At 41.9% G+C, this 25,546-nt stretch overlaps 1 protein-coding gene across 1 annotated transcript in view; it reads left to right on the forward strand.

Annotated features, from left to right (window-relative positions):
• The window catches only part of prdm16 (PR domain containing 16), a 322,591-nt gene that overhangs the window by 266,282 nt on the left and 30,763 nt on the right, over nt 1-25,546 (forward strand).

Genomic DNA, 25,546 nt, shown 5'->3' on the forward strand with positions numbered 1-25,546 from the left:
AGACCAGTCAGTTAGAAAGGTGGTCATAATGTTATGCCTGATTTATTTTAGATGTGCTGCATTAGAAGATTTACTATAAACACACTATAAACACAGCGTTTGAGGTAGTTGAATGCTTTCATTTTTTTAAAACTGCAATATGTACATTTTTGTAGTGTAGCGATTTGGAGACCTCTCTGGTAGAACTATGCTATTGCACAAAAAATGTCAACGCTCCAAGATAAAAAATAATATACCCATAAATCTCACCCTAACTATTGGAAGTCTGAACTTTCTGTTGGAATTTAGCTTGTCCAGGTTGACACCAAGTTTAGGGAATGTTTTGTTATGGTCCTAATTATGCTACTAATGTTACAAACTGAAGCTTTAATGGAAAAGGAAAGTGATCCACTGCTTTAATAAGAATAACGTACGTACTCCAGCTTTAAAATCCCACCCATTTCCTAAAACGAGATTTATTCCTAGCAGAGATACCAAAGAAGTACGTTTGTCCAACCTTACGTTTTTACTTCCCCTTTTAACTAAGCATAGATGGTCCGTTAGCCTTAATTTAAGTGCTTTTTATAGCAAAACCATGATATAAAACCGTATCCTACCTCCCCTCCTGACACTTCTTCCTCCTATATAATTCTATTTGATGTTTCAATAAATAAATATTTAAAACTGTAATGTAAGACTGACTTTCAGGTTGGTTTGTAATTTATGGTTTCCTGGGTTTGAGCCTCCTGCCCAGAGTGCACTACATACACACTAACTCACAGCTGCAGAAATGCTGTGTACACACACACCCTTATTAAGAACGGCTCTTGTTAAGATCATGACACTTTGGCAAACCGAGTCTGTAAATTCTTTCCTCGGCTCTGGGCAGTCCTGCGGCTGGGCCTGCCAGTCCTGCTCCATGGGAAGAGAAGGCCGCAAAGAATGAGGGGAAAGGGAAAACCGCACTTCAGACTTCACCCAAGTGCATCAGGGGGGTAGAAAGGTCTTTGCAGTTAGAAATTGCTGTTAGCAGTTGCTAGATGGTGCAAAACAGAAGCGGTACTCTGACTTGAGGTACATGGTACATCTGGCCACCTTGGCCAAAAAGTATTGATTTATTATTAATTTATGCCTCTTTAATTTGTTATTTAGTCATGACCCTGTCCCTGAAATCAGCTTTTCTAAGAACCAGCTTTATTGTATTTTGTAAATATAAACACATTTAGAAGTTGATGCACACAACACACTCCAGAAAATTGAAACAGAGGCAGTTGTAGCCTAGCGGTTACGGTACTGCACTAGTAATCGAAAGGTTACACGTGGCAGCCAGCTGGTGCAGCGGGATATTCCGCTAGCACGCCAGCACCGATATTCTGAACACCTCGGGTCGAAACTTGCCGTTGCCACTGGTCTTCTGGGTGCCATCTAGCGAGCATAATTGGCAGTGCCTGCAGCAGACACGGTTCTGCTAGGGCGGGATGACCGGACTATGTGGGTGGGGTCTTCAAACCCTGTGTAAGGTCCCTGATTGGCAGATAGAGAGGCGCCTGTGCAGAGTGCATAGGTTAAAAAAAGGGTTCCCCTAAGGGCTGCGCGCAGGTCGGAGGAGTCGTGAGCAGCAATGTACCCACCTCGACTGCAATCAGGGATTGCAGGGATCCCCGAGCAGTGGAAGACAAATTGACTACGCTAAATCGGGAGAAAATGGGAAAAAATGCATAAATAAAAGGTCACTGGTTCAAGCCCCACCAATGTCAGGATGTCTGTTGTCCCCTTGAGCAAGGCTCTTAAACCTTAATTGCTTATACAATATACTGCCACAGTACTGTAAGTCCCTTGTATCAAGGTGTCTGCTGAATGCCATGATCCATTTACAATTTGATGCCCTGCTGGTAGGAACTAAGAATCAAAGAAAAGAAGCATGAATGGGACATTTAAGATAAATACACCAGAGATTCACCCCATCAACCCCTGTCCCCACTACTGAAAAGCCTTTCCACAAGATTATGAGTGTGTTTTTGCCCATTTAGTCAAAATAGCCTTTCTAAGATCAGAGAATGATATTGGCCGACAAGATTTAGCCTGCAATCAAGGTTCAGATTCATCCCAAAGGTGTTTAGCAGGGTTGAGTTCAAAGCTTTGTACAGAAGACTGGAGTTCCTCCACATCAAACGCCTTATGAACCTCAATTTGTGCACAGGGGCACACTCCTGATGGAACTGAAAAGCTCCTTTCCCAAAACCGTTGCCACCAAGTAAGAAGCACATCATTTTTTATATAATTAAGAAGGGTGTCCACATATTTTTAGCCATATGGTGTATATTACATCAACAAAATTGTTGCCAGATATTAGTCAACTCCACCAAACTCCTTTGAAGTGCACAAGGGAAGAGAGTTGAAAAAGAACCAGTTGTTGGCTGGTCTTTGTGTAAAACAGAAGTGGGTATTTTCCGTCGGCGCTTTGATGCCATGCCAGTCTGTGTGCATGTGTGCGATACAACAGACTGCAGGTAGAAGGTGTAATGTAGCTGGACTCTGATCTTGCCGCCCTTGCTTTTTCCTGATGATGCTCTCGTGTTACTTCTTTCTTCCTTAAGAAACAGAAGCCAATTCTTCCAACACTAGTGCGGGGATAGCCCGGATAGGCAGCCACCTAGGGCAGCATCCAAAAGGGGGTACTATGCCATTCTTGAAACGTGATACTGAGCAGAACTGGATAGAATAACATGCACACGAGGATCATCAGTACTGAATTAACTTCATGTATATGTGTGTCTGGCCAAGGTTAGTATAATAAGTATCCAACCCTGGTCTTCAGGAGCTCTGTTTCAGTATGCCAGTGCCCCACCCAACCTCCAACCTTTGGGATGAACTGGAATGTCAATCAGCGAACCAGGCCTTTTCGTCCAGCATCAGCGCCTGACCTCAAAAATGCTTCCCAGGCTGTTATAGCCACAGAAAGGAGTGACCAGCTCTATATAAAGCTCATGGTCAGGTGCTCACATACTTTTGTCCATATATTGCGCAAATAGTTTGGAAACTTATACACTGATCAGTCATAACATTATGACCACCTCCTTGTTTCTACACTCTGTCCATTTTATCAGCTCCACTTACCATATAGAAGCACTTTGTAGTTCTACAATTACTGACTGTAGTCCATCTGTTTCTTTGCATGCTTTGTTAGCCCCCCTTCATGCTGTTCTTTAATGGTCAGGAGCCCCACAGGACCACCACAGAGCAGGTATTATTTAGGTGGTGGATCATTCTCAGCACTGTAGTGACACTGACATGGTGGTGGTGTGTTAGTGTGTGTTGTGCTGGTATGAGTGGATCAGACACAGCAGCGCTGACTGAGTTTTTAAACACCTCACTGTTACTGCTGGACTGATCGTCTCTGACTTTACATCTACAAGGTGGACCAACTAGTTAGGAGTGTCTAATAGAGTGAACGGTGAGTGGACACGGTATTTAAAAACTCAGTGGTGGTATATACAGTATATATATATACAGTATATATATATATATATATAGGTGTACAGTACAAAGATCAGCCATACAATGGTCAGCCATTGTACGGCGCCCCTGGAGCCGAGCAGGTTAAGAACCTTGCTCAAGGGCCCAACAGTGCCTGCATGGCTGAGCTGGGATTCGAACTCTCAACCTTTTGATTGATAGCCCAAAGCTCTACCCACAAGGCTACCACTGTTCCCCCCAGTGTCCACCACACTGAATTGAAAACACATTAACAGGGCATGTACAGTGAACAAACCTCTACATGTTTTAATATATGAATAATGCTTCAATGTTTCTGAATCTAACATATTGAAATAAAATAAAATATGAAATCTGGCTTAAATCGTGCACCAACAAACTCAACAAATTACGGAATTTGACAAGGGGTGTCCAAACTTTTGCACCCAACCCTACGCCGCCACAGCACAAGTCACATCATCAGAGTCCGGTTTAATTCAGCAATGTTGACGCTCGAGTGTCTTAAGTGGACTACCAAAGCCTTGAACCTGCTCTGATGACCTTTCGTTATTTCAATAATCAGCCGGCGAAGCTCCGGGCGTCGAAAATTACGATCCTCCATCAGTCCTAAGCCTCAATCTTGAACTTGTTGACGAGGTCGGGAACAGGGCTCACGTAGCCGGTCCATCTCGCTTCGGCGCGGCCAATAACTAGCTGCGGATCCGGGTACCACAATTAGGGAGTCCGTGTCATTTTACCCCATGTGTGGCACATTCTCATTCTCCCTTGGCAGGAGGCACAGCTATGATTAGCCTCATTATTCAAAGTCAGTGTGGGCTCACTGTTAAGAGTCATTTAGCCTTTATGTACTCATTTTGAAATGGGCCTTGTCTGCTGATGGCTTACACAAATGAAGGGGGTGGGGGGGGGATGTTGGACTTGTCACTCCACCGTGATATTCAAGGAAATTCTATATAGTGGAGAATAATTGCTTCTTCTAAGGAAACCGTAGTGCCATCGTATATTGAAGTCAGTTTTTCTACAGATCACTTACAGTGATCAGCCTTAACATTAAAGCCACCTCCTTGTTTCTACACTCACTGTCAATTTTATCAGCTCCACTTACCATATAGAAGCACTTTGTAGTTCTACAATTACTGACTGTAGTCCATCTGTTACTCTACATACTTTTTTAGCCTGCTTTCACCCTGTTCTTCAATGGTCAGGACCCCCACAGGACCACCACAGAGCAGGTATTATTTGGGTGGTGGATCATTCTCAGCACCGCAGTGACACTGACATGGTGATGGTGTGTTAGTGTGTGTTGTGCTGGTATGAGTGGATCAGACACAGCAGCCCTGCTGGAGTTTTTAAATACCGTGTCCACTCACTGTCCACTCTATTAGACACTCCTACCTAGTTGGTCCACCATGTAGATGTAAAGTCAGAGACGATTGCTCATCTATTGCTGCTGTTTGAGTTGATCATCTTGTAGACCTTCATCAGTGGTCACAGGACGCTGCACACTGGGTGCTGTTGGCTGGATATTTTTGGTTGGGGGACTATTCTCAGTCCAGCAGTAACAGTGAGGTGTTTAAAAACTCCATCAGCGCTGCTGTGTCTGATCCACTCATACCAGCACAACACACTAACACACCACCACCATGTCAGTGTTACTGCAGTGCTGAGAATGATCCACCACCTAAATAATACCTGCTCTGTAGTGGTCCTGGGAGAGTCCTGACCATTGAAGAACAGCATGAAAGGGGGCTAACAAAGCATGCAGAAAATCAGATGGACTACAGTCAGTAATTGTAGAGTTGTAAGTTAAAAGTGGACCAAAGTGGACAATTTTAATCAGGATATTTGCCTGGAATTGCTATTTATTTATTAAATAAATGCTGCATTGTGCTTTCATCCATACATTGTTAAAATACCTAATACATCTAGGCCAAGCTTTATGCCTCTTTTACGACATAGCAAAGCTTTAATCGTCTTCCATACCGTCCGCATTGTTCATATTTACATTTTCAATCCCTGATCCCAATCATCTCCGGCTTCTGGTTTTAATGATCGAAACCTGGACAGATCCAGCCACCTGGGCATTAAAATCAGCGCAAGAACGAGACCGGGCTTTGCACGTTGAAGATAAAACCTTCAGTGGTCTCCGGGCCTGGCAGGAGGGGGAAAAAGAAGGGGGGGCAACGTGCCCTGTGCCGTCTCTGTGCCCTTGTGTTGCGTTTCTACATGTGGCTTTCTCCCCACTGCACCTGCCCAGCCATAATGAGTCAATATATCTCCTCTCTAATTGCCCTAAATACATATCATAAAGCCTGGCCGTAAAAGGCGGACTTCCAAAGCCAGCTAGTAAAGCAAAAACACATAACGCACCAGTGCCATGCCTCAGCCGGCCATAACGAGAGCCTGTAAATTATTGGGAGGGAAGAAGGGGAAAAGGAGGGGGTTCCGTTTCATTATCGAGGTGCAGCCTGAAAAATGCCCTTTTCTTCACTGGATCTCAAATGTTGGCCTCTTAGATTCGGTCGCATGTTTAGGAAATTCCCAAAAATTCCCAAACGGGAGACGTTGGTGTTCTTACATGTAACAACACGTGTGTGTACAAAATACAGTGTGTGAATTTTACACTAGATTTTCCTCTGTGTATAAATGCCCACAGATCCAGATACCCATAAAAACATGCAATGTAGCGTTTTCCGTTCCGACCTAAGCTAGTCCGTCCAGCCAGTGGGCGTAGACACCAGCCGACGTACAAGCACAATGTCAAGTCGCCGAATACACAAGTCCGAACCCTCAGGTTTTCCACACGGTTATCTGTCTATCCATCTATCTGTCGAGTTTAACGCTCTAGTGAATCAGAACCGGTGCCCAGCTTCCTTTCTCTGTGCAGCTTTGAGTGGATTGGTGAGAGGTTAAGAGGGTCAGGAGCCAGGGTCATTGAGCATACGGGCTAAATGAGAGGAGCAGGGGGCCTCCTCCTCAGCCCCTTCATCAGTCTCACCTTTCTGTTCAAGTCTCTTCTGTAACAGGCCGTTGTGCTGTCTTCTGGGCCTGTCGGTGTGTCTTAACAGGAACGTTCCTATTTTATATATACTATACATATACTATACTATACATATATCTTGGTATTCTGTTCCAGAGTTTTGGTCTAATGTATGGCATCAGCATCCACAGGCTGATCTGTGATTAGTACTTAGGATTAACAGAAGTGATGGACTATATAGCTTTAGATCAGCTAGACATGACGTAGCAAAACCATTTTGGACTTGAAATCAGCAGTAAATGCAAAACGTAACAGGTTGCCAGTGTAAAGTGGGAGCACTGGGATCATAGGCTTTGATTTTTCTTTTCTGGATATGAATGTGATGTGTAGCATTCTGGATAAGCTAGAGCTTATTTAATAGAACAGCATGGCAGGAGTTTTAAAAAGCATGTACCAGCTTATCAGTGGAATGCTGGGATACCATAGGTCTCATTTTTGCTATGTTTCTCTAATGATATGAAGCTTTTAATGATGTGAATATTATTTATGTAGGAATTAAATAATAAGGTGGAACCAAGTGTGTTTACTAGTGATATTACTTTTTTAGGGGTGAAGCCATAATTAGTAGATACTAAGTCGTATTCTTCTATTAATTCTAGCTGTACAGTATGGGGTGAAAACTATAAGGACCCTAGAAGTGAACCTTGTGGGATACCATGTTGCAGTTCACAAATTTACAAAACCAATAATAATCCATCATATAAGTTTAAAGTTAGGCACAAACTTGAACCCTACCTATAGGGCAGTTGTAGCCTAGTGAGTTTTAAAAAGGATGTACAAGCTTCTTAGTGGAATGCTGGGATACCATAGGTTTCATTTTTGAGATATATTATTTATGTAGGAATCAAATAATAAGGTGTAACCAAGTGATATTACTTTTTAGGGGTAAAACTGTATTAAGTAGATACAAAGTCATATTTTTCTATTCATTCTAGCTGTACAGTATGGGGTGAAAACTATAAGGACCCTAGAAGTGAACCTTGTGGGATACCATGTTGCAATTCACACGTTCACAAAACCAATAATAATCCATCATGTAAGTTCAAAGTTAGGCACAAACTTGAACCCTACCTATAGGGCAGCTGTAGCCTAGTGGTTAAGGTATTGGGCTAGTAATCGAAAGGTTGCTAGTTCAAGTCCTATCACTGACAGGATTCCACTGTTGCGCCCTGAACAAGGCCCTTAACCGTCAATTGCTTAGAGAGTATACTGTCACAGTAATGTAAATTAGCTTGATAAGCCTACCAAACTTGTAGGGCTATAGCAGGTACTCATGATTATTCATGAGTACAGGCGGCATTAGTGGTTATTTGTCCAGTTTATGACCTTTAGTGGCTTAGTGGCTCCTAAACAGCATCTCCTAGGGCTGCTATTACAGCATTAGTAAACAGCCCCACCTTAGTGATCCTATTAAACAGTTCCTTGCACTAAAAATAAAATAAATAGGCTATTTCTTAGCACGCACCTAGTTGCTGGAACAAACATACACTGGCAATAAAGGTTTTTTTGTGAACGTTCTCTAAACATAGCATCTTCTGCAGTTTTTTTTCTGCGCCTGTTTATGTTTAGCTCTGGTGATATTTAACTTTGTGGAACATGCAACATCTGTTTGCGTGTCTCGGTGCGTTTGTATGAGTGTCTGCGTTGTGTCACAGCTCTGTCCCTGGCAGCGGGTCTATCAGAAAGCTCATTCTCGCCACAGTGGCAGCTCAGCCTTCCTTTTGCCAGCCGCACCGCAGTCCAGATGTGCTTTTACGAGTGCGGCCAGCCAGAGCTGCCTACTTTTTAATTAAGCAGAGGCCTGAGCTCTTGAGATGAGGAGCCCCTTGCAATCATAATTGCCTTATGGAGGAAAAGCGAGCCCGGTTTAACATTCCTGCTCACACACACACACACACACACACACACACACACACACACACGTGTGTATATACACATATAGCACATAGTGGTGGGATAAAGGGGTTTCCTCATAAATTTTACTACCCCTCACAGATTTCCAAAATGTGTGTATGTGTGTGTGTGTGTGTGTGTGTGTGTGTGTGTGTGTGTGTGTGTGAGCAGGGGGATCTGTTGCCATTCACTAGTATAAGTAATGATACACCTGTGTTGGGTGCTGGCTCCATAATGACAGCAAAAGGGGAAACAGGTAGTAAATCTTGTCGGTTTAACCCCACGTAGGCAAACAGAGAGCCAGTCACTGGACATTACAAGGTGTGTGAGTGTATGTGTAGGTAGTATGTGTATATACGCGTTCGGGTGACGCAGATGTTAATTACGCTAGTCAACTACCACTGGGATCTAGGGTTCGAATCCCCAGCTGTGCTACCGACTGCTTAGGTGTCTGCGTATAAAAGGTGATGGATTGGCATCCTGTCTGGTGTGTATTACTGCTGTATTACTCCCAGTGATCTCAGGGAATCCAGTCACTGCAATCCTGACCAGGTTCTGGTTCTAGTTCTGGATTAACTATTAAATATTATTATGAGTATTATTAAACAGCTATTGACCAGGGTTGTTTTTGTTGGGAGGGGTGGCATTTAGGGGTGATTTGTGGGAGCAGAAGGAGGGAATTACTGCCGCACACAAAACACACCTCATTCTCTTGCCTGGGCCTCTTCCCCACATCGTCCTCACTCTAGCCGAGCCAAGTGAAGTTAATAAAATATGATTAATGACCCCCTCTTTTTCTTTCCTCCTCAGTCTTGCTGCGTAATCTTTGTAACAGAGAAAAGCTGTCAGGCAGAATTGCTCAGAGATCAGCGTTATTGTGCCCCCCATTTCAATCCCCCTCTCCGGACAGTCCCGGCAGGGTCCCATCCGTCAAAGCCTTAAGGCCGGGTGGAGCTCCTGCTCTTCCTCAGCCGTTTTATTGGACAGTTCTGGGTTCTGAGTGGGCCGGAAACGTTCACCCACACAAGCTTGTGATCACTCTAAGCTCCCGGTACCCTGCATCTTTATTTCATGAGCTTATCTCCAGCCCATTATCTCGTTACGAGCACAGATCGAGTGAGACTTCCTCTCTTGTCTTGGTGGGTCTGAAGATGCAGCTGCAGCTCCATCTCACCTCATTTTTTCCAGCACACGGCCGGTCTCCGGCTTTGATGCCTGCTCGGCTGTGGGTGTGACTGGCGTGTGTCTGGATCAGGGACAGCTTGAAGGAGTTAGAGGGTATTCTGGGGTGTGTTTGAGATGTGGAGTAATGGCTCCTGCCACTGTAATGAAGGCGGCAGGATATCCTGAGTCAAAGTTGCAGGTTAGTCTTGCGATAGATAAGGTGGAATGAATGAACGTGCAGGAACGTGTGTGTGTGTGTGTGTGTGTGTGTGCAGAGAAAAAAAAGAGAGCATGAGGCAGTGCCAGAGTAGGTGAAAAAAGACATGCTGGAGCTTAAATTAGCCAACTAGGGGTCTGTTTAAATGTGGTGCATATACAAACTGTCAAAAGACACAATGAAGAGAACACACACACTCACACACAAATTAAATCCTGTACATATTTTTATAATGACGTATGAATAACATTACATCAAATGTGTCTTCCTGCCATTTCTAAAGACATACCAGGCCCTTTGGTTTGCTTTTGTTTGTGTGTTTTGAACATGCAGGTCAGTAATAAAGTAAAAGCGAATGGAATCATGCTATGTCTAAACAACATAAAAATCAGCAAATAAATGCCAGCACTTCCACCACCAAAAAAGGGTTACACTGTCCACAGTCTAGCAAGCATTATATCACCAGGCACCATGTGATCAGCAACACAATTCTGTTGAGCTTTAAGGTGCTGATTTTGGAGCATTCTTTGTCACAGTGTCATCATATTGTAGCGTCGGCACAGGCTTTACCCAGAAAGCCTTGCGGCAGTGGTGTCTAAGCTCACCGTGGCCGTGTATCCCGTTGTTGGGAGTGGGGTGGCTGCGGTGAGGGTTGGGTAAGTAGCTTATATGTTTGTCTGTTGTATGAATGTATGTGTGTAAGAATGGGTGTCTGTCCCTAAACCACTGAATGAACTGCCAAAGGCAGCTCACTCGCGGCCCTGACGCTATCTTTCCTACTCGCTGGCGCCACATTGGTGTCAGAAGTGGGATTGTGGCATTTGGGTGGCTCTGGTGGTTCGGTGGGCCAATATGCCCGGTCTGTCTGAGTGCGCTAGCCCAGGTGGCTGTAGGGGCAGGGTGCCCGGTCCAGCAGTGGGTGGAAGAGCGGCTCGGCAGTGTAATGGGGTGCGGTCCGGACATGGAGCCACCCAGTGGACGCTGGTGAGTGGGTCACCGGGACGGTTGACCATTAGGGAGGGGGCAGTGTAGCGTCGGCACAGGCTTTACCCAGAAAGCCTTGCGGCAGTGGTGTCTAAGCTCACCGTGGCCGTGTATCCCGTTGTTGGGAGTGGGGTGGCTGCGGTGAGGGTTGGGTAAGTAGTTTATATGTTTGTCTGTTGTATGAATGTATGTGTGTATGAATGGGTGTTTGTCCCTAAACCACTGAATGAACTGCCAAAGGCAGCTCACTCGCGGCCCTGACGCTATCCTTCCTGCTCGCCGGCGCCACAATATTCATAGCAGATCTATTTTTTCTAATACATCTGACCATTTCAGCATAAGGTGAGAGTTTGAGTTATGGTAGGAGAACACTGTTCCATGTAGTGTTTAAAGCACGAGGTCAAACTTGACATATTTATAAGTGCACAGAGAAGTTACCAGGCAAAATGCTCATCATGCTTCTGATGATTAGATCGGTTAGAAAGATAGAGCACAGGTTTCATCATGTTTCCTCCAACCTGAAAACAAGCAGAAGGTAGATTGGCTTATCTAAGTTTTTCTGCAGTGGATTGGCGCCCTGTCAGTAGGTTCGAGAAATGATAGATTGAAAGTACAGAACTTTTGGAGTGCAGCTGTTAACATCTTGCTGGATTGAACTCAGACGTGCCAGCAGTGACAGTAAAATACAATGTTGTAACACTTGGCTAAAGTCAGAGTCAGATGTGTTGAAGAACTGAGGAGAAATAGAGAGGGAGTTGATGTTAGCAGAAGGATTGGTGGACGTTTATTCATGAGGAGGAGTTCTTGACCTTTTCACTCCTTTACACTCCTTACCGTGTTCCATCTATCCACAGCCCCCGTGCATGACTGCCCTCTAGCTGCCGGTCCGGTCACAACTCACTGTGTCGTTCACATTCCGTCTTCATTCCCTCTACCTAAAAACAAATAAACGAACTGTTACTATGCAGTTATTATTTAGTTCGTATTAAAGTACTATCTGGTCACTATCTGGCTAATTTAATACACAATTTTAAATTAAAACATTGCATTACTTAGTATTAAGTGTTACTACTTCTAAAAAAAAACTCGTTCTAACAATGTGAGATAAAGAAAACATATGCTAATATATGCTAATAACAGAGCTATATGACTACATATTTGACTGAAAAAAATAAATATTTTTGCATTTTATATTGTCAAGTTTACTATCTGGTCACTGTCTGGCTGATTTAATACATAGTTTTAATTAGAATATTACATTATTTAGTATTTATGTAGTATTAACATATGCTAATATATGCTAATAACAAGCTATATGACTAGATATTTTCGCATTTTATATTGGCAAGTTTACTCTCTTGTCACTATCTGGCTGATTTAATACATAATTTTAAATTAAAAGGTTACATTATTAAGTATTAAGTGTTGATACTTCTGAAAATAACCCGTTCTAGCAATGTAAAATCAATAAAACATATGCTTATATGACTAGATATTTTACTAACAAAATAAATAATTGTGCGTTTTTTATTGGCTATTTTACATTAAAAGCTGCTATTTTCCCCCCAAAAATTTATTAATTTATTAAAAGTTAATACAGCGCTATTAAGTGGCCGTTGAGTTTAAAGGTATTTTTTCCCATTAGGATGTATTGGAAACCTGTTTTGACACTTATACACTGAAAATAACACAAATATAATATAAAAACACTGAAATAAAAAGCTGATTCTTGCAATTTCTCAGAACCCCGAGCTGTAACACAAGTTTAAAAGTGAAACAGGAGGAAGATCCAGTTAAACACAGATACACGTGGAGCTTTCAGAGCTTTCATATGCGCACTGTGATGACGCATTACCACACCGCTCAACCCGAGCGCTGAACAAAGCGGCTGTTCATTGTTAATTTGAAATTAAATAAATAGATTTTTAGAAAACAAACTGAACACATTGAGTTTAAGGGTACAAATTTCTCAATGAAGGGCGTTAAGTTTCAAAGATTTTGAGTTACAAGGTACCACAGTATATGAAATGTATAGAAATTAATTAATTTTGTATTTTTGTTTTCATTACTACATTTAAAAACCCATTTAGCTTAATTACATTCCTTAAATATGTTCTCTCAGGATAAAATACCGTTATTTTGAATTAAAAAATTAGTTTTTGTTATACCCTTGGGAGGCTTGTTTTAAATCAAATACGAAAAGTGCTCTTAAAACACAGTTGTAACACCAGTGACACTTTGTAACACCAGTGACAGCACAACAGGTAAAAATATTTGGGCCACATATTGCAGATATGCAACATTTGCCATGTAAACCTTTATTCGTAATTACTTTTAGTAACACTACAAAAATTGCTTTGGTGCAACATTGATGGTGACACCACTGACTGTGACAAAACGGCACTTGTATGAAAATTAATGGTACATGGTGTATGATAGAAATGTGATCTGGCTTAAGCGATGTAATTATTCTCAATATATATTAAATACAAGCCTATGTAGTGTCAGAGGTGGACGTAGGACCAGTGACAGACCATATACTGCAATCTAAAGTGAACAATATTATATGCAAACAAGAGGTGACATCTTAAAGATTTAAACTGGTTCTTTTATGGAAATATCCTAGTACCAAATATTTTAGCAAGTGTTAACATTTACATTTTCAGCATTTAGCAGACGCTTTTATCCAAAGCGACTTACACAATGAGCTGAACACAATGAGCAATTGAGGGTTAAGGGCCTTGCTCAGGGACCCAACAGTGGCAACTTGGTGGTGGCGGGGCTTGAACCGGTAATCTTCTGTTTACTAGTCCAGTACCTTAACCACTGAGCTATCACTGCCCTATCACTATCACTATCACTGTTAAGAGGTAACCAACATGTCCAAAATATTCAGGTCAAAATGTTTTAATATACATGTTATATTTAAATAAATGCATTTTATCCACACAGCCCATCCAGCTAATGACCTAGAAATGAGCACATGCTACTGCTAAAACCAAATTTTTGTTTATATTCTAGTTACACATTTAAATATTTTTTAATGAAATAAAAATCTGTGATTGTTACTGCCATTACTTTAGAGGAGAATGGAGAACATGGTAGTTTATGTCTACTTAAACACTCAACAAACCAAAGTAGCAGCCATGAAACGTGCAGATAGTAATTAAAAGCATTACGCTCCTGACAGTACATACTTAATCACACTCCTGCTCATATCCTGGCACCTCCCCAGGAAATGAGTACAGATTGAGTACAGATTGTATTTGTGCACAGTGAGTGGTGGCCTACTGAAAGATGAAGAGCTCTCTGCATTAGCCATTGTGTTCAGCTGTTCATCGCAGAAGTGTTGGCAATGCTTTCCTGTTTTTTGAGTGCCAGGCCGCTGAGCGCTAGGAATTCTTTCAACGTCCCATATTTGGAAAATGCCCTGAACTGAAAGCAGGAAACCTAGCAGGACCTACCGGAATACGTTGCTAATCTGTCAGACATAAGTGAATACTGTAATTACAACTTCATCCATGCTGGGTCTGTGAAAACGGCGACAACAATATCTATATAGCTATGTTACGCTAGAATAAAATAGAATGTAATATGTACAGACAGGTGACAAAGGAAAAATTAACAAGGTGTCGTGGGAAGATTTAGGGCCTCCATGATCCACCAATAGATCCTTCGTATTAGAGGGTGGGAACACCATTCTTCTGAAAGATACTTTATCATTTAATGTCTTAATAATGATGGTGGTGAAAGTTTGGTGTGAAATTTTGATAGATCTTTAATTTGTTAGAGTTCTGCTGACTGGAAAGGCAATAGCATGATTTACAAACTTAAATCAAACCATTAAGTGACCCCTCGCACAGCGGCCAAAATCCAAAACACAGCAAAATATTCATAACCACTGCTTACCTTAGCTTATGTTGTTCCAGATGCTATTAAATTTATAACCGTGTGTCCCATTAGGAATATAATCCGTTATTTTGTAAATGTGCTTATAATTAAAAACCTCCAAACTTTTCCCGGTTGTGAAGTAAAACACGAACTCGTTAGAAAGCCAATCAAGCGTTTCATTGACACATGATCTGTTTGACGCAAACTGACTAAATGCATATAACAGCATTTCTTACTAAAAATTAAAATCAGAAGGTCTGATTGGTTCAGAAAGCGTCTTTTTCAATCATTATTGCCAATTCTGTAGGAGTGTTCCATTCACATTATCTGTTACTGTGAAGTTTTAAGTGAGATTCATATTCAAAGGAGGGAGTAGGGAGCAATGCTTCATCACTAAGCCAGAAGCTGGCTGGAACATTTACCTATTGTGTGCGTTGCGGGTTAAGACAGCCGGAGCGTTATTAGAGAGCAGAAAATTACACGATCAGTATGATGTCGTAGATATACAGTGTATCACAAAAGTGAGTACACCCCTCACATTTCTGCAAATATTTCATTATGTCTTTTCATGGGACAACACTATAGACATGAAACTTGGATATAACTTAGAGTAGTCAGTGTACAGCTTGTATAGCAGTGTAGATTTACTGTCTTCTGAAAATAACTCAACACACAGCCATTAATGTCTAAATAGCTGGCAACATAAGTGAGTACACCCCACAGTGAACATGTCCAAATTGTGCCCAAATGTGTCGTTGTCCCTCCCTGGTGTCATGTGTCAAGGTCCCAGGTGTAAATGGGGAGCAGGGCTGTTAAATTTGGTGTTTTGGGTACAATTCTCTCATACTGGCCACTGGATATTCAACATGGCACCTCATGGCAAAGAACTCTCTGAGGATGTGAGAAATAGAATTGTTGCTCTCCACAAAGATGGCCTGGGCTATAAGAAGATTGCTAACACCCTGAAACTGAGCTACAGCATGGTGGCCAAGGTCATACAGCGGTTTTCCAGGACAGGTTCCACTCGGAACAGGCTTCGCCAGGGTCGACCAAAGAAGTTGAGTCCACGTGTTCGGCGTCATATCCAGAGGTTGGCTTTAAAAAATAGACACATGAGTGCTGCCAGCATTGCTGCAGAGGTTGAAGACGTGGGAGGTCAGCCTGTCAGTGCTCAGACCATACGCCGCACACTGCATCAACTCGGTCTGCATGGTCGTCATCCCAGAAGGAAGCTGACGCACAAGAAAGCCCGCAAACAGTTTGCTGAAGACAAGCAGTCCAAGAACATGGATTACTGGAATGCCCTGTGGTCTGACGAGACCAAGATAAACTTGTTTGGCTCAGATGGTGTCCAGCATGTGTGGCGGCGCCCTGGTGAGAAGTACCAAGACAACTGTATCTTGCCTACAGTCAAGCATGGTGGTGGTAGCATCATGGTCTTGGGCTGCATGAGTGTTGCTGGCACTGGGGAGCTGCAGTTCATTGAGGGAAACATGAATTCCAACATGTACTGTGACATTCTGAAACAGAGCATGATCCCCTCCCTTCGAAAACTGGGCCTCATGGCAGTTTTCCAACAGGATAACGACCCCAAACACAACCTCCAAGATGACAACTGCCTTGCTGAGGAAGCTGAAGGTAAAGGTGATGGACTAAACCCAATTGAGCACCTGTGGCGCATCCTCAAGTGGAAGGTGGTGGAGTTCAAGGTGTCTAACATCCACCAGCTCCGTGATGTCATCATGGAGGAGTGGAAGAGGATTCCAGTAGCAACCTGTGCAGCTCTGGTGAATTCCATGCCCAGGAGGGTTAAGGCAGTGCTGGATAATAATGGTGGTCACACAAAATATTGACACTTTGGGCACAATTTGGACATGTTCACTGTGGGGTGTACTCACTTATGTTGCCAGCTATTTAGACATTAATGGCTGTGTGTTGAGTTATTTTCAGAAGACAGTAAATCTACACTGCTATACAAGTTGTACACTGACTACTCTAACTTATATCCAAGTTTCATGTCTATAGTGTTGTCCCATGAAAAGATATAATAAAATATTTGCAGAAATGTGAGGGGTGTACTCACTTTTGTGATACACTGTATATATATATAATTGTCACACGTAACTAATGTTGCTGACTTTTGTTGTCCACAAGTCATTTTTTGCGAGTCACAGACTCAAGTCCCCATCTCTGCCAAGTTAAAATTTAGGCTTGTCCTGTTCTCTTGGTGTAGGCCAAACATGCCTCTAAATAAACCATCTTTCAAAACCTTGTAGATTATTTAAGTCCCCATATCAATGCTGTACAGCACAATAAATAAATACTAAAAGTATGAATATAATATGAACAAGACACCAATTTATTGCACCTAGAGGTCATTTGGAGAAGCCAAATCATGACACAAGAAGACAGGGGGTTGAACCCAGGTTCTCTGGACCAACAATGCCATGCAGCACCATCTCTAGCAGCTCTTCTGCTCTACCACTACGTCTTTTATAGTTGTGCTGAGTTTGGTTAGCTTGCTAACAGCGATTTGGATGGAATGATTACTTGCCTTAATGAAGCATGATGAATCAAAGTGAATTCCCAAATTGCGAGCATATTGGAAGAAAAATGTGGAGTCGTGACTGTATTTGAGCTCAGAGCTGTATGTAGGTCAGCAGCGTTCCTCTACCAACTATGGAACTCGCTTTGTGCGCAGTCATGCTGGAATAGGAATGGGCCTTCCTCAAATGGGTAGCGTCTACATACTTTCGGCCACGTAGCGACCAACAAACCCACACACGTACTACGCAAACTCTTCGGTTTCGGATTAGGAGGTGTTATGTTACAGTTATGGCTGTGTCTTTGTGCAACCTCTTGACCCGCCACCTCTTACGACCCGCACCAGAACGAAGCGAAACGTTTCCAAAATGTGGTTTAGGTTTGAGAAGGTACCGCGGGGCTTTTCTTTCTTTACACAGCCAAACACAACAACACACACACACACACACTCACACATACAAATCTATACATACACACCAATGAGAGATAAGATCTATTGCTGTGGCTAACTTCTGATACAATGTGATTTCCTTCTCACCTTGAGAAGACCGGGTGCCACCCAACGATGTGTACTAACACCTCAAGCGCAGTAATTTGTTACCTCACATCAGCCAAGGCTTGATTATTTTAGCAAAGTGGCGTGTACATGTGTTTTTGCATGTGTGTGTGTGTGCGCTCATGTGCTGGAGGCCTGTAAGCTCATGAGCGATGTGTTAAAGGGGCCGGTTTGAATGGTTCTCTGTTCCAGGTTGTATAGTGCTGGAGAAATCGTGTCCGATGGGGTTGTAAAATATTGATATGTTACAGGTACGCAGGGTGGAGGCGCGGCTGCAGGTGACGTTTTACTGGGTGCTTACTTTGTTCGGCGTATCGGTCGTTCGGGAGCGAACGGTGCACAACGGTTGGCAGATTTGCGTGTTTTTCTGCGCAAACGTGTCTGTTTTCTGCAGGCGATCAACACAGTTGTGGATTAAAGTATTGGGACACCCCTTGCAATTATTGAATTAATGTGTTTTTGCCATATCAGTTGCTAACAGGGGCGGCACGGTGGCTTTGTGCCTCATAGCAAGAAGGTCCTGGGTTCGATCCCCAGGCGGGGCGGTCCGGGTCCTTTCTGTGAAGAGTTTGCATGTCCGGTTTCCTCCCATAGTCCAATAACATGCAGTCAGGTTAATTGGAGACACTGAATTGCCCTATAGGTGAATGGGTGTGTGTATGTGTGCCCCATCCAGGGTGTTACTGTGTGCCCCCCCCCCGGCAACCGTAATTGGATAAGCGGTTAAGAAAGTGAGTGAGTAAGTTGCTAACCGGTGTAATAAATCGGTCATATAAAGGAAATACTATGCTTTAAATTTTGCCTCAACAGTTTAGGGAAGGCTCTTTCCTGTTCCAGCATGACTGTCCCTCTATGCACAAAGCACAAAGTTGGAACGAACTGGAACGTCAGTTGAGGCTGAACAAGTGCCCATCCATAGAAATGCTCTCATTTGACTGACTTTTTGAATGGGCACAAATTCCCAGTCATACAAAGTCTTGTTAGAAGCCTTCTTAGATGAGTGGCTGTTGTTCTAGCTGAAATGGTCACACAGAGGTCACTCTATTTTAATACCATTTGTTTTTTAAATAGGATATTCAACAAGCTCATGGTCAGGTGTCCACATACTTTTGGACACTAGTGTAGTTACTAAGTGTCTCAGTAAGGTGTTGAGCTTCAATCTAATTTGATGGTTGACTCATGCAGTCCATAGCACATGATTCACATCCTTTCCACACTACCATCCGGGGTGTGTTACTGAATCGTGCCCAGTGATTTTAGGGAAACCTGGCCCACCTCAAACCCCGACTAGGATAAAGTGTTAGTAAAACATGACAATGTAATGAAACGAATGACCAAGCAGCTTGTAATAAATAAGCTATCTAAGTAATTTAACATGTACCTGTAGTCGTGTCTCGCTAAGCCTGCGGACACACTCGTAAATGTGTGTGTTCGGCACACGATCAACAGGTCCGCGTCTGGTTGCTTCGCAGTGACTGTTTTCGCACATAAAGCAGGGTCCTGCTCTCTATCATCCCAAGCCTTTTCCCATAAATTGCAGCAGCGGTAGCTCTCGCCAAAGCCGCGGCTTTACAATGTCATTTCTGTGCTCGACAATACCAGACTGAAAGCCCTTTGTTAGTCGGGCCAGTGAACGAGTTCCTGGTCTAGGACATCATTTTTGGCCTCGTACGGCTCTGGCTTGAACGTGCTCGTAGACGTCAGGCTAAGTAGGCGCTGGCTCAAATCTGGTTGTAACAAGTAAGCAAAAAGGGTTTAAGTGGTGTTCTTATTGGTTTGTATTTTAGGAACCACAGGGCTTGTTTATCTCGATTTTGACACCAAGCTAGATCCATTTTTAAATGTTTAATTATAAAACATTCACATAAGCCACAATTACATTTACATTCACGGCATTTAGCAGACGCTTTTATCCAAAGTGACTTACAGTTATGATTTAACATAGTTTGGGCAATTGAGGGTTATAGGCCTTGCTCAGGGGCCCAACAATGGTGGAGCTTAAATCAACAACCTTGTGATTACTAGTCCAGTACCTTAACCACTGAGACATCTTTTTCAGCAGCATTTTATTTGCATATTATCAGCAGTATTATTTTCTGAAGTCATTGTATGTTTCCATGTAGCAAGGCAACATAGCAACATCTTAGCAACATTTTGTAGTGTGTCTGTGGGAATTTGTGCCCATTCACCGGAAATAAGGGTTTGGCTCGCAATTGACATTTCATCTTATCCTGAAGAGACAGACAGAGCCAGACAGACAACAGACAGACAGAGGCAGAAAGACAGACTGACACAGGTAGACAGACAGACACACGGACAGAGACAGACAGATAGATGGACAGACAACAACAGACTAATACAGATATACAGACAGAGGCAGACAGACAATGACAGACAGACTGATACAGATAGACAGACAGACAGACAAAAAGAGACACAGACAGAGGCAGAGACAGACAGACTGGTACAGAAAGACAGACAGACAGAAACAGACAGAGGCAGACACACTGATACAGATAGACAGACAGACAAACAAAAAGACAGACAGAGGCAGGCAGACAGACTGATACAGATAGACAGACAGACAAACAAAAAGACAGGCAGACAGACAGACTGATACAGATAGACAGACAGAGACAGACACACTGATACAGACAGACAGCAAACAAACAAACAAACAGAGCAGACAGACAGACAGACTGATACAGATAGACAGACAACACAGACAGACAGACAGACAGACAGACAGACAGACAGACAGACAGACAGACAGACAGACAGACAGACAGGCTAAAAGAAAGACAGGCAGACAGACAGGCTAAAAGAAAGACAGGCAGACAGAGGCAGGGAGAGACAGAGACAGTCAGACATAAAAACAGACAGACAGACAAACAGAGACAGACTGATACAGATAAACAGCAAACGAGCAGAGGCAGACTGAGACAGCTATACAGACAGGCAGACAGACAGACTAAAAGAGAGACAGACAGAAGCAGACAGACAGACTGATACAGATAGACAGAGGCAGACTGATACAGATAGGCAGACAGACAGACAGACAGACAGACAGACAGACAGACAGACTAAAAGAGAGATAGAGGCAGACAGAAACAGACAGACTTAAGGCTATTTAATACGTACCTTGTACTCAGTCTAAGATTAAAAGGGATGAAATGGAACTGACTCTCAGGAGTAGTTCCTGTGTGAGAGTGAAGTTCTCGGTGAGAACCGTCTCTCAGCCAGTGCTTATACAGAATCAGATTTCTCCTGAGTCACACTGATCTTAGTTAACATGAGGCTGTAAAGTAAAACTGATCCAGAACCACCTCCACCAGTCATGGAGTTTGGAACTGATGCCCTAAAAACCTGGTGAACAACACCCCCACCACCCACACACACCTGTGCTTTATGTTTTATGCCTTTAGATATAGGGATTAAAAATAGAAAAAAATATGTATGCTTTGTAGCCTGTCAGAAATCAAAGGACCAGACTGACCAGACCAGAGTATTCTGTGCCTTAAATGTATTTAAAAAGCAATAACATACACTGTCATGTAAAAATATACAAACTAAATGTACGACAAGACAAGGTATATCGGGTTTACATTCAGAATGTGATATCATTATCTTTAAATCTTTATTTTCCTGGTACTCATGTTTCTAACCAAATACTTACATAAATACATGCAAAAGGTGGCTTGGCTCATTTAAATTGTGTAGTAGGTAAATATTAGTTCCCCTGTAACAAACTGTCACCATGTCTAGGATGTTTTAGTTAGTTAGTTAATATGTTTTTTTTTTTATGAATTTATTTAATGAATTAATTAAAGGTATGTTCCAATATGTACAGAATTTGGAATCACTACAAAATAAAACAACAGTAATTGTGGTTATATCTATCACACAAATCATTATGATGCTGAATTATGAATCCTAAGTGTACAAAAAAAATAATAATAAAATAAATTATATAATAAAAGCAGTGTGACAATATACACCTGAGACCTGGATATCTGACCATGAGCTCATTGGACGTTCCATAATCAAAATCATGTCCATTCATGTGAAATTGGTCACTCCTTTTGTGATTTTTTTTATGATTTACCTATTAGTATTATTTTTGTTTATTTTTATTTATTTATAAAATAAATTAATTAATCAATAAAATTATTAATCAGTGAATAAATAAAGTAATACAATAATTACAATAATTAATCAATAAAATAATGTATCAATAAATTAATCAATAAATAAATAAAGTAATAAGTTAATTACAATAATTAATCAGTAAAACAATTAATCCATAAATAAATAAATTCATCAATAAATTAATTAAATTAAATTAATTAATTAATTGTACATTATAATTCCATTTTTCAGTGCGATATAAAATAAGTGAATTTTGACTGAACACCCAATACTATCCAATACTGATACTAAAATTTATTTATCTTTATCTGTATCTGTTCCAATTATTACCATGTGATTAATAATCAGTATCGGATCAATACATCCCTGAATTTATCTATTTTAATATATTAATTAAAAAAATAAGTAATTATATATGTATAATGAATATATAAAAATACATAATATTATATTAAATAATTATAATAATTTTTTTAAATTTTCTCAGGTATTAAAATTTTTGTATTTTTATTTATTTTATGTATTATAATAATAATAAAGTATTTTTTGTTTTTTTTATTGATTGTTTTTAATTTAATTTAAAAAAACTATAACCAGTTAGAATTCAGATTCTACCAAATAAATTTTACCTTCAGTTAAAATGAATTACCCATGCCAAATTTTAGGCGTGCCCTTTCTAATAATAATTCTTCCGGACAGTTTCGAAAACCAGTCCTAAGCCCAAACCATCACACCGTTAGATTTACAGCCCTTTAGATTTATGCTGTGTGGATATTTTGTTTCTGTTTTTATTGCTGAGTGCACTCCTGCGATTTAGTTTCAACTTGATAAAGCAGAACCAAATTTTCTATTAGCGTTTTTGTTTTCAAAGAGGTGAGCAGCAATAATTCAGTGCGGCTCTTTTCACTGTGGGTGGGGAGCACGTTGATGGAAGAGCGAGGGATTTATTTCTTTGGTCATGCCGTAAATCTCGTGTCTACTGTGAATGCGTTCACGCTTCTTCCGGTCATTTCCTGACGTGTAGTCTGTCTCCTCCTCCCCTTGTCCCTTTACTCATTCCCCTCTCCCTGAGACGAGTAACCCGACACCACAAACTTTACTTCCTCGGCAGTGTCAGGTTAGCGGCCGCTGATCAGTCTGAGTGTCAGGGGGTCTGTAAGAAGGGACTGTTGTTTCCCTCTCAGCCTTCCCAGAATACAGCCTTAAGTAAAAATAACAATTTAAAATGCATTTATAAAAAAAATAATTTGTAATGCAGTGTGACTATACATACATACCTGGGCACCTGACCATAAGCTTGTTGAACACTCCATATCAAAATCAGGTCTATTAATGTTGAGTTGGTCCATCTCATTGTGAATATAAGAGTCTCCACTGCTTTGGGTAGGGTTCCCACAAAGGTTCCACCACTGGTGTTGGATGAGAAGGCTTATCCCAAACGTGCCAGGTCATGAACTGTGGACAGGTGGCTGGGTGGTCAAGACTCCAAGGACATGATCCCAAAGGACATAAAGGCCAGACAAACATAGACAGACAGACAGACAGACAGACAGACAGACAGACAGATAGATAGATAGATAGATAGATAGATAGATAGATAGATAGATAGATAGATAGATAGATAGACAGACAGACAGACAGACAGACAGACAGACAGACAACCGTAAACAGACAGACATATAGATAGATAGAGACAGATAGACAAACATAAACAGACAGACGTACAGATAGATATACAGACAGCCAGAGACAGACATATAGATAGACAGACAGACAGACAGCCAAACATAAACAGACAGACATATAGATAGATATACAGACAGACAAGCGTAAACAGACAGACATATACAGTGTATCACAAAAGTGAGTACACCCCTCACATTTCTGCAGATATTTAAGTATATCTTTTCATGGGACAACACTGACAAAATGACACTTTGACACAATGAAAAGTAGTCTGTGTGCAGCTTATATAACAGTGTAAATTTATTCTTCCCTCAAAATAACTCAATATACAGCCATTAATGTCTAAACCACCGGCAACAAAAGTGAGTACACCCCTTAGTGAAAGTTCCTGAAGTGTCAATATTTTGTGTGGCCACCATTATTTCCCAGAACTGCCTTAACTCTCCTGGGCATGGAGTTTACCAGAGCTTCACAGGTTGCCACTGGAATGCTTTTCCACTCCTCCATGACGACATCACGGAGCTGGCGGATATTCGAGACTTTGCGCTCCTCCACCTTCCGCTTGAGGATGCCCCAAAGATGTTCTATTGGGTTTAGGTCTGGAGACATGCTTGGCCAGTCCATCACCTTTACCCTCAGCCTCTTCAATAAAGCAGTGGTCGTCTTAGAAGTGTGTTTGGGGTCATTATCATGCTGGAACACTGCCCTGCGACCCAGTTTCCGGAGGGAGGGGATCATGCTCTGCTTCAGTATTTCACAGTACATATTGGAGTTCATGTGTCCCTCAATGAAATGTAACTCCCCAACACCTGCTGCACTCATGCAGCCCCAGACCATGGCATTCCCACCACCATGCTTGACTGTAAGCATGACACACTTATCTTTGTACTCCTCACCTGATTGCCGCCACACATGCTTGAGACCATCTGAACCAAACAAATTAATCTTGGTCTCATCAGACCATAGGACATGGTTCCAGTAATCCATGTCCTTTGTTGACATGTCTTCAGCAAACTGTTTGCGGGCTTTCTTGTGTAGAGACTTCAGAAGAGGCTTCCTTCTGGGGTGACAGCCATGCAGACCAATTTGATGTAGTGTGCGGTGTATGGTCTGAGCACTGACAGGCTGACCCCCCACCTTTTCAATCTCTGCAGCAATGCTGACAGCACTCCTGCGCCTATCTTTCAAAGACAGCAGTTGGATGTGACGCTGAGCACGTGCACTCAGCTTCTTTGGACGACCAACGCGAGGTCTGTTCTGAGTGGACCCTGCTCTTTTAAAACGCTGGATGATCTTGGCCACTGTGCTGCAGCTCAGTTTCAGGGTGTTGGCAATCTTCTTGTAGCCTTGGCCATCTTCATGTAGCGCAACAATTCGTCTTTTAAGATCCTCAGAGAGTTCTTTGCCATGAGGTGCCATGTTGGAACTTTCAGTGACCAGTATGAGAGAGTGTGAGAGCTGTACTACTAAATTGAACACACCTGCTCCCTATGCACACCTGAGACCTAGTAACACTAACAAATCACATGACATTTTGGAGGGAAAATGACAAGCAGTGCTCAATTTGGACATTTAGGGGTGTAGTCTCTTAGGGGTGTACTCACTTTTGTTGCCGGTGGTTTAGACATTAATGGCTGTATATTGAGTTATTTTGAGGGAAGAATAAATTTACACTGTTATATAAGCTGCACACAGACTACTTTTCATTGTGTCAAAGTGTCATTTTGTCAGTGTTGTCCCATGAAAAGATATACTTAAATATCTGCAGAAATGTGAGGGGTGTACTCACTTTTGTGATACACTGTAGATAAATATACAGACAGACAGACAAGCGTAAACAGACAGACAAACGTAAACAGACAGACATATAGATAAATATACAGACAGACAGACAGACAAGCGTAAACAGACAGACAAACGTAGACAGACAGACAGACAGACGTAAACA

The sequence above is a fragment of the Trichomycterus rosablanca genome, chromosome 7 (assembly GCF_030014385.1).
Source record: "Trichomycterus rosablanca isolate fTriRos1 chromosome 7, fTriRos1.hap1, whole genome shotgun sequence".
NCBI lineage: Eukaryota > Metazoa > Chordata > Actinopteri > Siluriformes > Trichomycteridae > Trichomycterus > Trichomycterus rosablanca.